The sequence below is a fragment of the Cydia splendana genome, chromosome 9, assembly GCF_910591565.1.
Source record: "Cydia splendana chromosome 9, ilCydSple1.2, whole genome shotgun sequence".
Classification (NCBI taxonomy): Eukaryota; Metazoa; Arthropoda; class Insecta; order Lepidoptera; family Tortricidae; genus Cydia; species Cydia splendana.
The window spans coordinates 5,964,133-5,973,902 of record NC_085968.1 but is presented as its reverse complement, the minus strand read 5'-3'; the positions used below and the strand labels follow the sequence as shown (position 1 = coordinate 5,973,902).

At 36.2% G+C, this 9,770-nt stretch overlaps 1 long non-coding RNA gene across 1 annotated transcript; it reads left to right on the top strand.

The window, feature by feature from the left end:
• The first annotated feature begins 6,320 nt into the window (after positions 1-6,320).
• LOC134793451 (uncharacterized) lies at positions 6,321-9,457 on the top strand. The gene is made up of 3 exons (XR_010144550.1): positions 6,321-6,424; positions 6,666-7,074; positions 9,165-9,457. It is a non-coding gene; the product is annotated as an uncharacterized LOC134793451 (long non-coding RNA).
• Positions 9,458-9,770: the final 313 nt, after the last annotated feature.

The following is a 9,770-nucleotide window of genomic DNA, read 5'->3' as shown; positions in this document are numbered from 1 at the left end:
TATCTAGCATTTCCCTTCATTTCGTTCCATTTGTATCTTATCCTAAGTATTACAGCATTTTAAGCCTAATGCCTTTTCATCTAAAAGGCTTAAAATATTCTCAGATTATCTTGGTTAAGTACATAAAGAAATAGTTGTAAAATAAAAAAATAAACAATTTAATTTACAATTAAATAACCTTACCGTTATACAAATAACTTAATCTCCGTTTTTTGCCACGGTTTATGGGAATCTGGGAGCCGCTTGGCAACTATTCCCAAGAATTGGCGTAGGCACTAGTTTTTTACTTAATGATTTTAAAACTTGGTAATTCTTAAGAGCTGCTGGGTATGCAAAAATACTTTTACCAACACTAGAACATTTTAATGTTCAATGCATCTCAACTGTATAAAAATATACTTTGGATAAAAGTATACTTTGATTTGAAGATCTTAAATAACTTTATTTATACTTGCAGATGTATTGAAACAGTTTATGTCATGGGCAACATTAATATCGGCATACCTATACCTACACTCGGCCTCCTGGACATTAGCTTCTGAATCAGCTTCATTCTAGTCTCTTGTGTCGGTGTCATCCCTGTTTCTGGAGTAAGTATTGATTCTTGATTTGGTGCCATCGATTCTTGTGTCATTAATTCTTGATTTTGCTGAACTGGACTTTCTGTTGTAGGTTTTGGTCTGAATTGTAGCCGTTGACCTATTCCACCAATAATACCAGCTATACCATTATAAATCCAGCCAATGGTGTCTGGTACATTTACTTCAAAAGGTAGGAAAGGTATAGCGGATATAATACTGCCTATTATTAATCGTTGGCCATTTGGTAACACTACAACAGCTCTTTGGGGATTTATGGTTGCTTCAGGGATATTTGCTTCGTTCTCAGCGTTAATTATAACTGAGTCAGCATCTCCAATTCCAATTTTGAAATCTGGTTCATTATTTTCGTTGTGGTTTTCGACTAGATTCGTAGTTTTCGCAATCGTACTAGGCACTAGTAATAATAACGGTTGCTGAAGTACGTTACTGGAAAATAAAACATTTGTTTAGCGCGTGACTAGATTAAAAATAAAAATACGTAAAAAAATTTTACTAAACACACACTACACGTTCAAAGGGGCCTATTTGAATCGAAATTGCAGTTCAAGTAATATCTGTGACTTGGCTAGGTACAATGTATATTATTTTATATACTACCTATATTTACTTTAGTTTCAGTAATTTGAGAAATAGAAGTATGAAATAGGCATTTGATTTTATGATGATTAATGATTATACTTACAATAATGACGGTACTGGGCTGTATAGAGGTTTCTTCGTCGCATGTAAATGCTGCATTGCCATGAGCTGTTGCTGCATTGAATTATATTGATTTTGAAGAATCCATTGCTCCAATGACTGTTGAGCTATTTGATTCAACATCGATTGTTCTAGCTGCTGATTTGTTTGCATCCAAGATTCTGATTTTAATATATGTGGCGCTGCTTTTACACTAATTATCAAAACCGTCACTAGGAGTAAATTACACGTCATTGTTTCACAATCCTTTGGCACTATCTTTTCATAAATTTAACACTTCACTGTCTCGGGCAACAAAGCTAATCACTCATTGTTAGCGTGTTACATGGTGTGTATAGTTTGAAAGTAGCGTCAGCTCTGACAGGGACGCATATCCGGTGAGCATTATTATGCGTTGTGGACCCAGTGGCCTACTGACGTAGTCCTGACCTTGCTTCGACTTTCTTTTTTAATGTCCCGAGTTGAACGCACTGATGATTTGACAAATTTTATGTTGTCCTGTAATTTTTTATGGGACGAGTGAAAGATTTTTGTGTGATAACAGGATTCTTAACAAAATATAACGATTTGACAAAGGCTTTAATATTATTACGATACGAATACCATTTATATGTGTATTATGTTTAAATATTTAGTTAAGAAAGACGAAATTAATACCATACACACATTATCAAGTCCCTCAACCCTGCATCAAGAAGCTTTGTGTGTAGACTTTTTTTAATGGAATAGGAATGAAGTATAATAAGTTTTCTAGTGTAAGAACTTTGTTTTATATTTACCCCACCTGACCCTAGGTTGTTCCTTTTCTATGGCTTATTTAATTTTTACTAAATTTCATTGTCAAATGGTATTGGGATAAATACCCTGGACACGGTGGTATTACACGATACACGACTCTTTTCAAATAGGTATAGGTACAAAACAAAAGACACTCAACGTAGCTCTACAAAAGGTATAAAATGCTCTGTTTGATAAGACAAAAATAGGGCAATTAAAGACTTGGATATAATAAAACGTTTTTCGCATCCAAAGAATTTTTGTTCAAAATAGTTTGCGGCGTCGCTCTTTTTATATTCCACTTTATTAATAGGAATCTTTTTAAAACACTTATTTTTAGCAGTGAACGCTTCTGCTCTTTAACCTGGCGAGACGACGAGAAACAACACTAATAAATTACAAGGGAAAGTAAAACCCCTTATTGTGCTTTAACGAAAGTGATAGCGATTTTATGTATTTTGCATGTCGTTAGTGGCGTTGTGGATATACCTTCCAAATCGAAGGTTCGAACTTCGAACCCCGGCTCGTCCCAATGAGTTTTTAGAAACTATAAAAAATATCACTTGTAAATTATTGTTTTGCTCGTGGGTGAAACAAAAGATCGTTAGGATACCGGAATAATCCCAATAAAGAATGACTCACGATAGACCAGGCCGGGGCCGGGCCGGAGGTTCCGGCGCTTCGTTTTCTATGGAAAGCACCACGTGATCACCGATCAGCCGTCATAGAAAATGACACGTCGGACGCCTCGGCCCGGGCTCCGCCCGGTCTAGCGTGAGTCATCCTTAAGGCCGTTCCCTGAGCCAGAAATGTAAAAATACCCCAATAATTATCCTATTTTTCTAAGAAACGGTGATAGTTGTAGACGTGGGAAAAATAAATATAATTCTTGATTATATTATCTTTAATAACACAGCTTTCGATACACGATTCATAACACTTCGCTCGATACAATTTATTCCCAAAGTAACCTCCAATTCCAATTTATACTCCAACTTTACTCGTTTCTTTACTATGTGACACTATGAAACAAAAAAAATAGAAAAATCAATCATAATTATAATAGTAATTTGACAGCTTTAGAATTTCGATAATTTGAGGCAATATTTTTAAAATAAATAAACATCGACTAATTCTATCGTAACAAAATATCGATTTACGGCCTGCAACTCTGTCTCCGTCCCTCTTTCGAAATGAGACAGTGATGGCTGAGCGCTCGTGCCAGACGGACCTGTACTACGTGTCTCCAAAACAAATATAAGATTTTACAGGACTTTCATTGTAAATATATATTATATAGTGTCACTTATAAAAACTGTGCTGTGTTGTGTGTCCTAGTGATAAAGAAGTTATAATGGGTAACAAGCAATTAAATAAAAAGAAGACATCTCGAAAAAGACAACTCAGAAGATTCCAAGAAACAATGGAAGTAACGTAAGTAAAAATGTATATTTATTAAACAGTGAAATAAAGTACTTAATTTAATATATACTTGATCGTACTAATTAGTAATCCATATGACTTGAAACATTCTAAAAATTAATAATCGCTCCATCTACCGGTAAACATTGTCATCATCTAAATAGCTTAAAAGGATATCGCGATTCGCGACGAAGTTTACACCACGCGGCACTAGCGCCGTTGCCTTGCACGGCAAAGACAGAAAACATAGCCGTCTATGTGTGCGTCTCCGTGAGTCATAGTTACGCGGTTGCAGTGTAGTGGGCCTTCCTATAAATACGAGCACACAGTGATAGAAGTAACGCACACAATTACACACAGAAAGCGTTCTTTTAGCAATCCATCCGCCTATCGAGGGTTCGAACCTCAGCTCGTGATTTGTCATGCGTCTAAAGTTTTTGCTTTTTTGTCTTTCTAGGAAAAGAAGAAAATTTGATAATTTCACAGCCGAACATGATACTATATCTTTAGACTACATCGAGTGAGTATAATTATTTGACTTGTGCTTTTTACCCCTACCTACGTAACACAATACACTACAATTTATCTTTATTTACAGACTGCAAAATATGGAATCAACCACTGACATTCAAAGTAACGAGTAAGTTCTAACTTCTAATTCTAATAGACTTTATTTATCCATAGAAAAATAAAAATTAATGTGGCATTATCTATGAAAAGGGACCTTATTGTCTATGGCGCTTACGACGTACTGCGTCGCGCGGCGTGGTATTTATATCAGAGCATCGTCAATAATGGCGGAAGCGCCATCGACAATAAGGTCCCTTTTCATAGATAACGTCACATATGTAGGTACCTATGTCGCGCGTAACTTCGTGCGTTGCGATAAATACCTACCTACTCACAGCGGCGGCGTACGAAAAGACCTTAGTTAGATACCTACTGTTTTCCTATCAGTGCAGATGCTTATATCTTTTTATGCTTTGAATTGATATTCTCAATTATTTGGATATATTTTGTACTTATTTTCCTAGATGGCTATTAGTACTACCTACTTAGCAAATGTTCGCCGAAAACTAAATAAAATGTCGCCAATCAATAATATCGTACGAGATACATTGCCCTCATCAGTTATTTGATATTCTCCAAGAGGTACTTAATTAAAAAAAAACCGGCCAAGTGCAAGTTGGACTCGCACACGCACGGTTCCGTACCATTACGCAAAAAACGGCAAAAAATCACGTTTGTTGTATAACTATTTATTTTATTCTGTTTTTAGTATTTGTTGTTATAGCGGCGATAAAAATTCAATCATCTGTGAAAATTTCAACTGTCTAGCTACCACGGTTCATGAGATACAGCCTGATGACAGACGGACGGATGGACAGCGAAGTCTTAGTAATAGGGTCCCGTTTTTACCCTTTGGGTACGGAACCCTAAAAATGTACACTGATAAAATGTAATAGGGTTGCCTGAGTAAGTCCCGGAAATTAAAATCCCGGGATTTACCGATTGTCCGTACTTTCGTTATTATTTTACGTATTTTTTAATGAACTGATAGTTATTTTATATTATACTACCCTACACAATAGTAAATGATTTCCTTTTCTTGAGCGTGTTGACCGATTTTTTATTTTAATAAAACTAATAATCTTGGGCAATTATTTCCATTTTCAATTTCTCGTTTACCTGTGATAGAGCATTTTTACGTAGGGTTCTGTAGCCAAATGGCAAAAAACGGAACCCTTAAGGATTCGTCATGTCTGTCTGTCTGTCCGTCCGTATATACAGCCACTTATTTCCGAAACTATAAGAACTATAGGTACTGTTGAAACTTGGATTTTCCAACAAAAATAGAAAAAAAAAACAATACATTTTGGGGGTTCCCCATACTTAGAACTGAAACTCAAATTTTTGTTTGCATCAATCCCATACGTGTGGGGGGGGGGGGGGATAGGTCTTCAAAAAAGATATTGAGGTTTTAATATCATTTTTTTCTAAACTCAATAGTTTGCGCGAGAGACACCTCCAAAGTGGTAAAATGTGTGCCCCCCCCCTTTAACTTCTAAAATAAGAGAATGATAAAACAAAAAATATATATATGATGTACATTACCATGCAAACTTTCACCGAAAATTGGTATGAACGAGATCTAGTAAGCAGTTTTTTTTAATACTTACGTCATAAATCGTAAATCGCATTTTTATTATGTTACTTGCTGGATGTTAATATTTGGCTACTTTGTTGCTACAAAGTATTTGACGCCGACTGTACCTGTAACCAGCACAATGGTTTATTTACTTTCAAGTAGTTTTCTCCATTGTCATCACTTGTTATAATATAGGTACCTACATAAAAATTTTGAAATTAGTCTGTCTCACTTTTCGAAATAACTGCATTTCTGGAATGCTGCGTTTCGCGGGTCCATGATCAATTTATGAAATAGTAATGGACAAATTAAATTGAGTAATGTTGTAAAGAAATGACTGGCTGCTACAATTCTTCGACCGACAGATTTGTCCGGATGCTTAATGAGAGGCAAAATGTGGCTGTTATTGTTCATCATCACTTGATGATAAAAAATAGTGCGAAAAATAGGAAATTCACGTGTGGCGATAAATTAAAACACGACCGAAGGGAGTGTTTTAAGTTGACATGAGTTGCGTATTACCTATTCTCACATGTATCGTACAACGTTTTACAGTACATATAACCCTTTAAATATTTGACATAGTTACGTAATGTGTGTGTGCATTATCGCACTAGTGCGGTAAAGTCCATATGTGCTGTAAAACATCATACATTTATTTAATTTTGGTTTTGACAGTGCGGCGACCAGCTCAAACATTTTGAACCCACGCATTGCACAGCTGGATGACACTTATCGGGTTCCTAGTCTATTAGAGGAAGAAGATACCCATGAGGTAGGTGATTCATGCTAATTATACTTATTGATTGTATGCAGAGAACAATTTTACCTTTTGTACTAACTACCTAGCTAGAATAACATTGTTTCAACTTCGTGTGCCAGAATTCCATCGTAAATTGATTTATCACACGATTCGTAGTCTATTATACAGGGTCTTACTTCTATTTCTCTCGTTGGTTCTTTACCTGATGTGACAAATTGTAAATGCTAACACTTACAATATATTTTATTTTCAGTTACAAATATCGTTCGATGTGGAAGAAGAGCTTCCTGACAAAACCGTCGGTCGAAGAATTGTTGCAATTAGTAATTTTTTTACAAAATTACAATCGATTTGCAATCATGGACCCTTAGGATGCGGTATTCAAGAAATGCAGTTGGTTGGAGAAGTAAAACATGGGCTAACATCAAAATTTATGTTTCGGTGTCAACTATGCAAGAAGAAATTTTCTATACCAAGTGATGACTGTGGAGAAAATTACTTGGGAGTAAACCAATGTGCTGTTGCAGGCACTATTGCAATTGGTTGCGGACACTCACAGTTGCAAGAGATGCTGTCTGCCATAAACCTACCGTTGATATCCGACAAAACTTATGCTGAATGCCACGATAATTGTAGCGCGCATTGGGAGCGTGTATTAGAAGGTATGGAATTTAACGTAGTTAAAGTATTTTTCACCAATGGGAACCAATTTATCAGTTTGTTTTTTAAAAACCGGCATTTTTGTGACTGACTGACGGACTAATAGATCAAAAACCTAACCCGCTTCCAGCTGACCTAGAAACTTGAAATTTGGCACCAAGGTAGACTATTAGGAGTTTATAGAGAGAAAAATCTAAAAACTGAAAATTATTGATAATTTGATGAAGAAAAACACGTATATCGATAATTAATTTAGACTTATGATCAAAAACCTAACCTACTTCCAGATGACCTAGAAACTTGACATTCGGCAGGTAGACCATTAGGAGTATATAGAGGAAAAAATCTTTCAACTGAAAATTATTCATAATTTAATGAAAAAAATCATATCACTACTCCAAACGGCAAACAAACATTTACTCCTCCCTGTAATATGGAGCTGGCCTTGTATTTGATAAAACCAAGGGTGCTTTTTATTAACTTCTTCACCTTTTTTGGTTCTCTTCCAAAAGGTACCTTTTTTACATTTTATGGCTTCGTCAATGCCCATTCGGTGGGCTGTGATAGGACATTTTATTTCTATGATCATGTCATCTCCACAAAGGCCATCTGGTGTTGCACCTAGAAAAGGCAACTCAGCGTCAATGTGTAGACCACATGGCCTTATGGAGAGATTGTGTTCTTTCTCCAATTGTTTAAGAGCCATCGTTTCGTTCTCTTTGCCGTGTTTTATTGAAGACACGTGATCGATGTTGACTTTGTATAGCAGATCCTTTACAAAATTTGCGCAGTTGGTATTTGGACGTCTATTGATCACTTTTCCAAAATTTGACGCCGTTAGCAGTGTGCGTCTAAGCTCTAACCATTCCCCGCTTTCTGCTTGTAGAACTGTATTTTGTTGAATTTGTTCCCTTTCTTCAGAGGTTTTGTTTAAGTCGTTTAAGAAATTCTTTTTTAGGGATTCAAACACGTCTGGTTCGATGTCTGGTTTCAATGACGCTGGCCCATAGTCTTTGTCGGTAGTTTTATTTTCGACACGTGTATTAAGACGGAGTTTTGTCTTAGCATTTTTTTTTTCTTTTCATATTCTTGCTTACGCGTTCACGTTCTAATCGTTTTAAAGTACCCTGTGGACTTCTTCCGGCGTTCATTGATTTGTATAACAGAGATATTGATTTTTTTTCGTTAAATGATACCGCAGCTGCTAGACATCTCGTGTGGTAAGAACTTTTTTTGGAAAAGTTTATCCTTTTGCCGCCGACAAATTTGGCTATTATGCTGTTACATCGTTCCACAACGTTGCTGTCGACGTCGTGTATCAAGCTGCGGGCATGACTAGCAACATATTGTGTCAAAAAGCAGATTTTCTGCCATAAAGCGCTTGAAGACAATTTTTTAAAGCGATTCTCAACTTCACCTACTTTGTGACAAAAATATGGTCGACACTTGGAATGGTCGCCGAATCCGTGATGATGACTAAGCAAAATGTCTTCGAAAAGAAGTTGAACATCTGAAATTGTTTTATGTTTAGCCATGGCTTTGCAGATGACTGCTCTCGTGCCTAAAATAGTATTTCTCGATATAAGGCCTCTTAATTTTTTCTGATACTTTGTTTCAGTAGTAAGGTTTTTTAATTTATTACAAAAATTTCGTAATATGTGATTACGGCACTCTACTTTTTCGACGGTGACATCTGAATACGGACGTGCTTGTAAAATTTTTGCGTAGGTGCTGGCGTCACCGTCAGAAATTAATCTTTCATATATTAAACCATGCATTTCAATGGATTTGTTGAATTCTTCGACAATGATGTCGCTCTCCATACTTGTTGAAGAACCATTGTAATTTTTGTAGCATGCATGCTCCGGAGTAGTTGTTTCTTTTTGCATAGGCGCAGGTGCTACAATATTTATTTTTAATGCCAAGATATAAAAAATGTCCTGTTCTTCCGATAATCGATGCGACACCAGAGGATGCGTTGTAGTTTTTTTTATACGAACGCTTGTTCCAATAGCCATCAGCAACTACGTCTATTTTCGGAATCTCATTTTTTACGCGACCTTCTAATGCCCATTGTTTTTTTTGTCAACAGAATCAATGCATAAAGCTGCTGAAGAAGAAAAACAATTGGCATTAGAAGAAGGTCGCGTAAAGAATGGGATTCCGAAAATAGACGTAGTTGCTGATGGCTGCTGGAGCAAGCGTTCGTATAAAAAAAACTACAACGCATCCTCTGGTGCCGCATCAATCATCGGAAGAAGAACAGGAAAAATTTTATATCTTGGCATTAAAAATAAATATTGTAGCACCTGCGCCTATGCACAAAGAAAAGAAACAACTACTCCGGAGCATGCATGCTATAAAAATTTCAGTGGTTCTTCAACAAGTATGGAGAGCGACATCATTGTCGAAGGATTCAACAAATCCATTGAAATGCATGGTTTAATATATGAAAGATTAATTTCTGACGGTGACGCCAGCACCTACGCAAAAATTTTACAAGCACGTCCGTATTCAGATGTCACCGTCGAAAAAGTAGAGTGCCGTAATCACATATTACGAAATTTTTGTAATAAATTAAAAAACCTTACTACTGAAACAAAGTATCAGAAAAAATTAAGAGGCCTTATATCGAGAAATACTATTTTAGGCACGAGAGCAGTCATCTGCAAAGCCATGGCTAAACATAAAACAAATT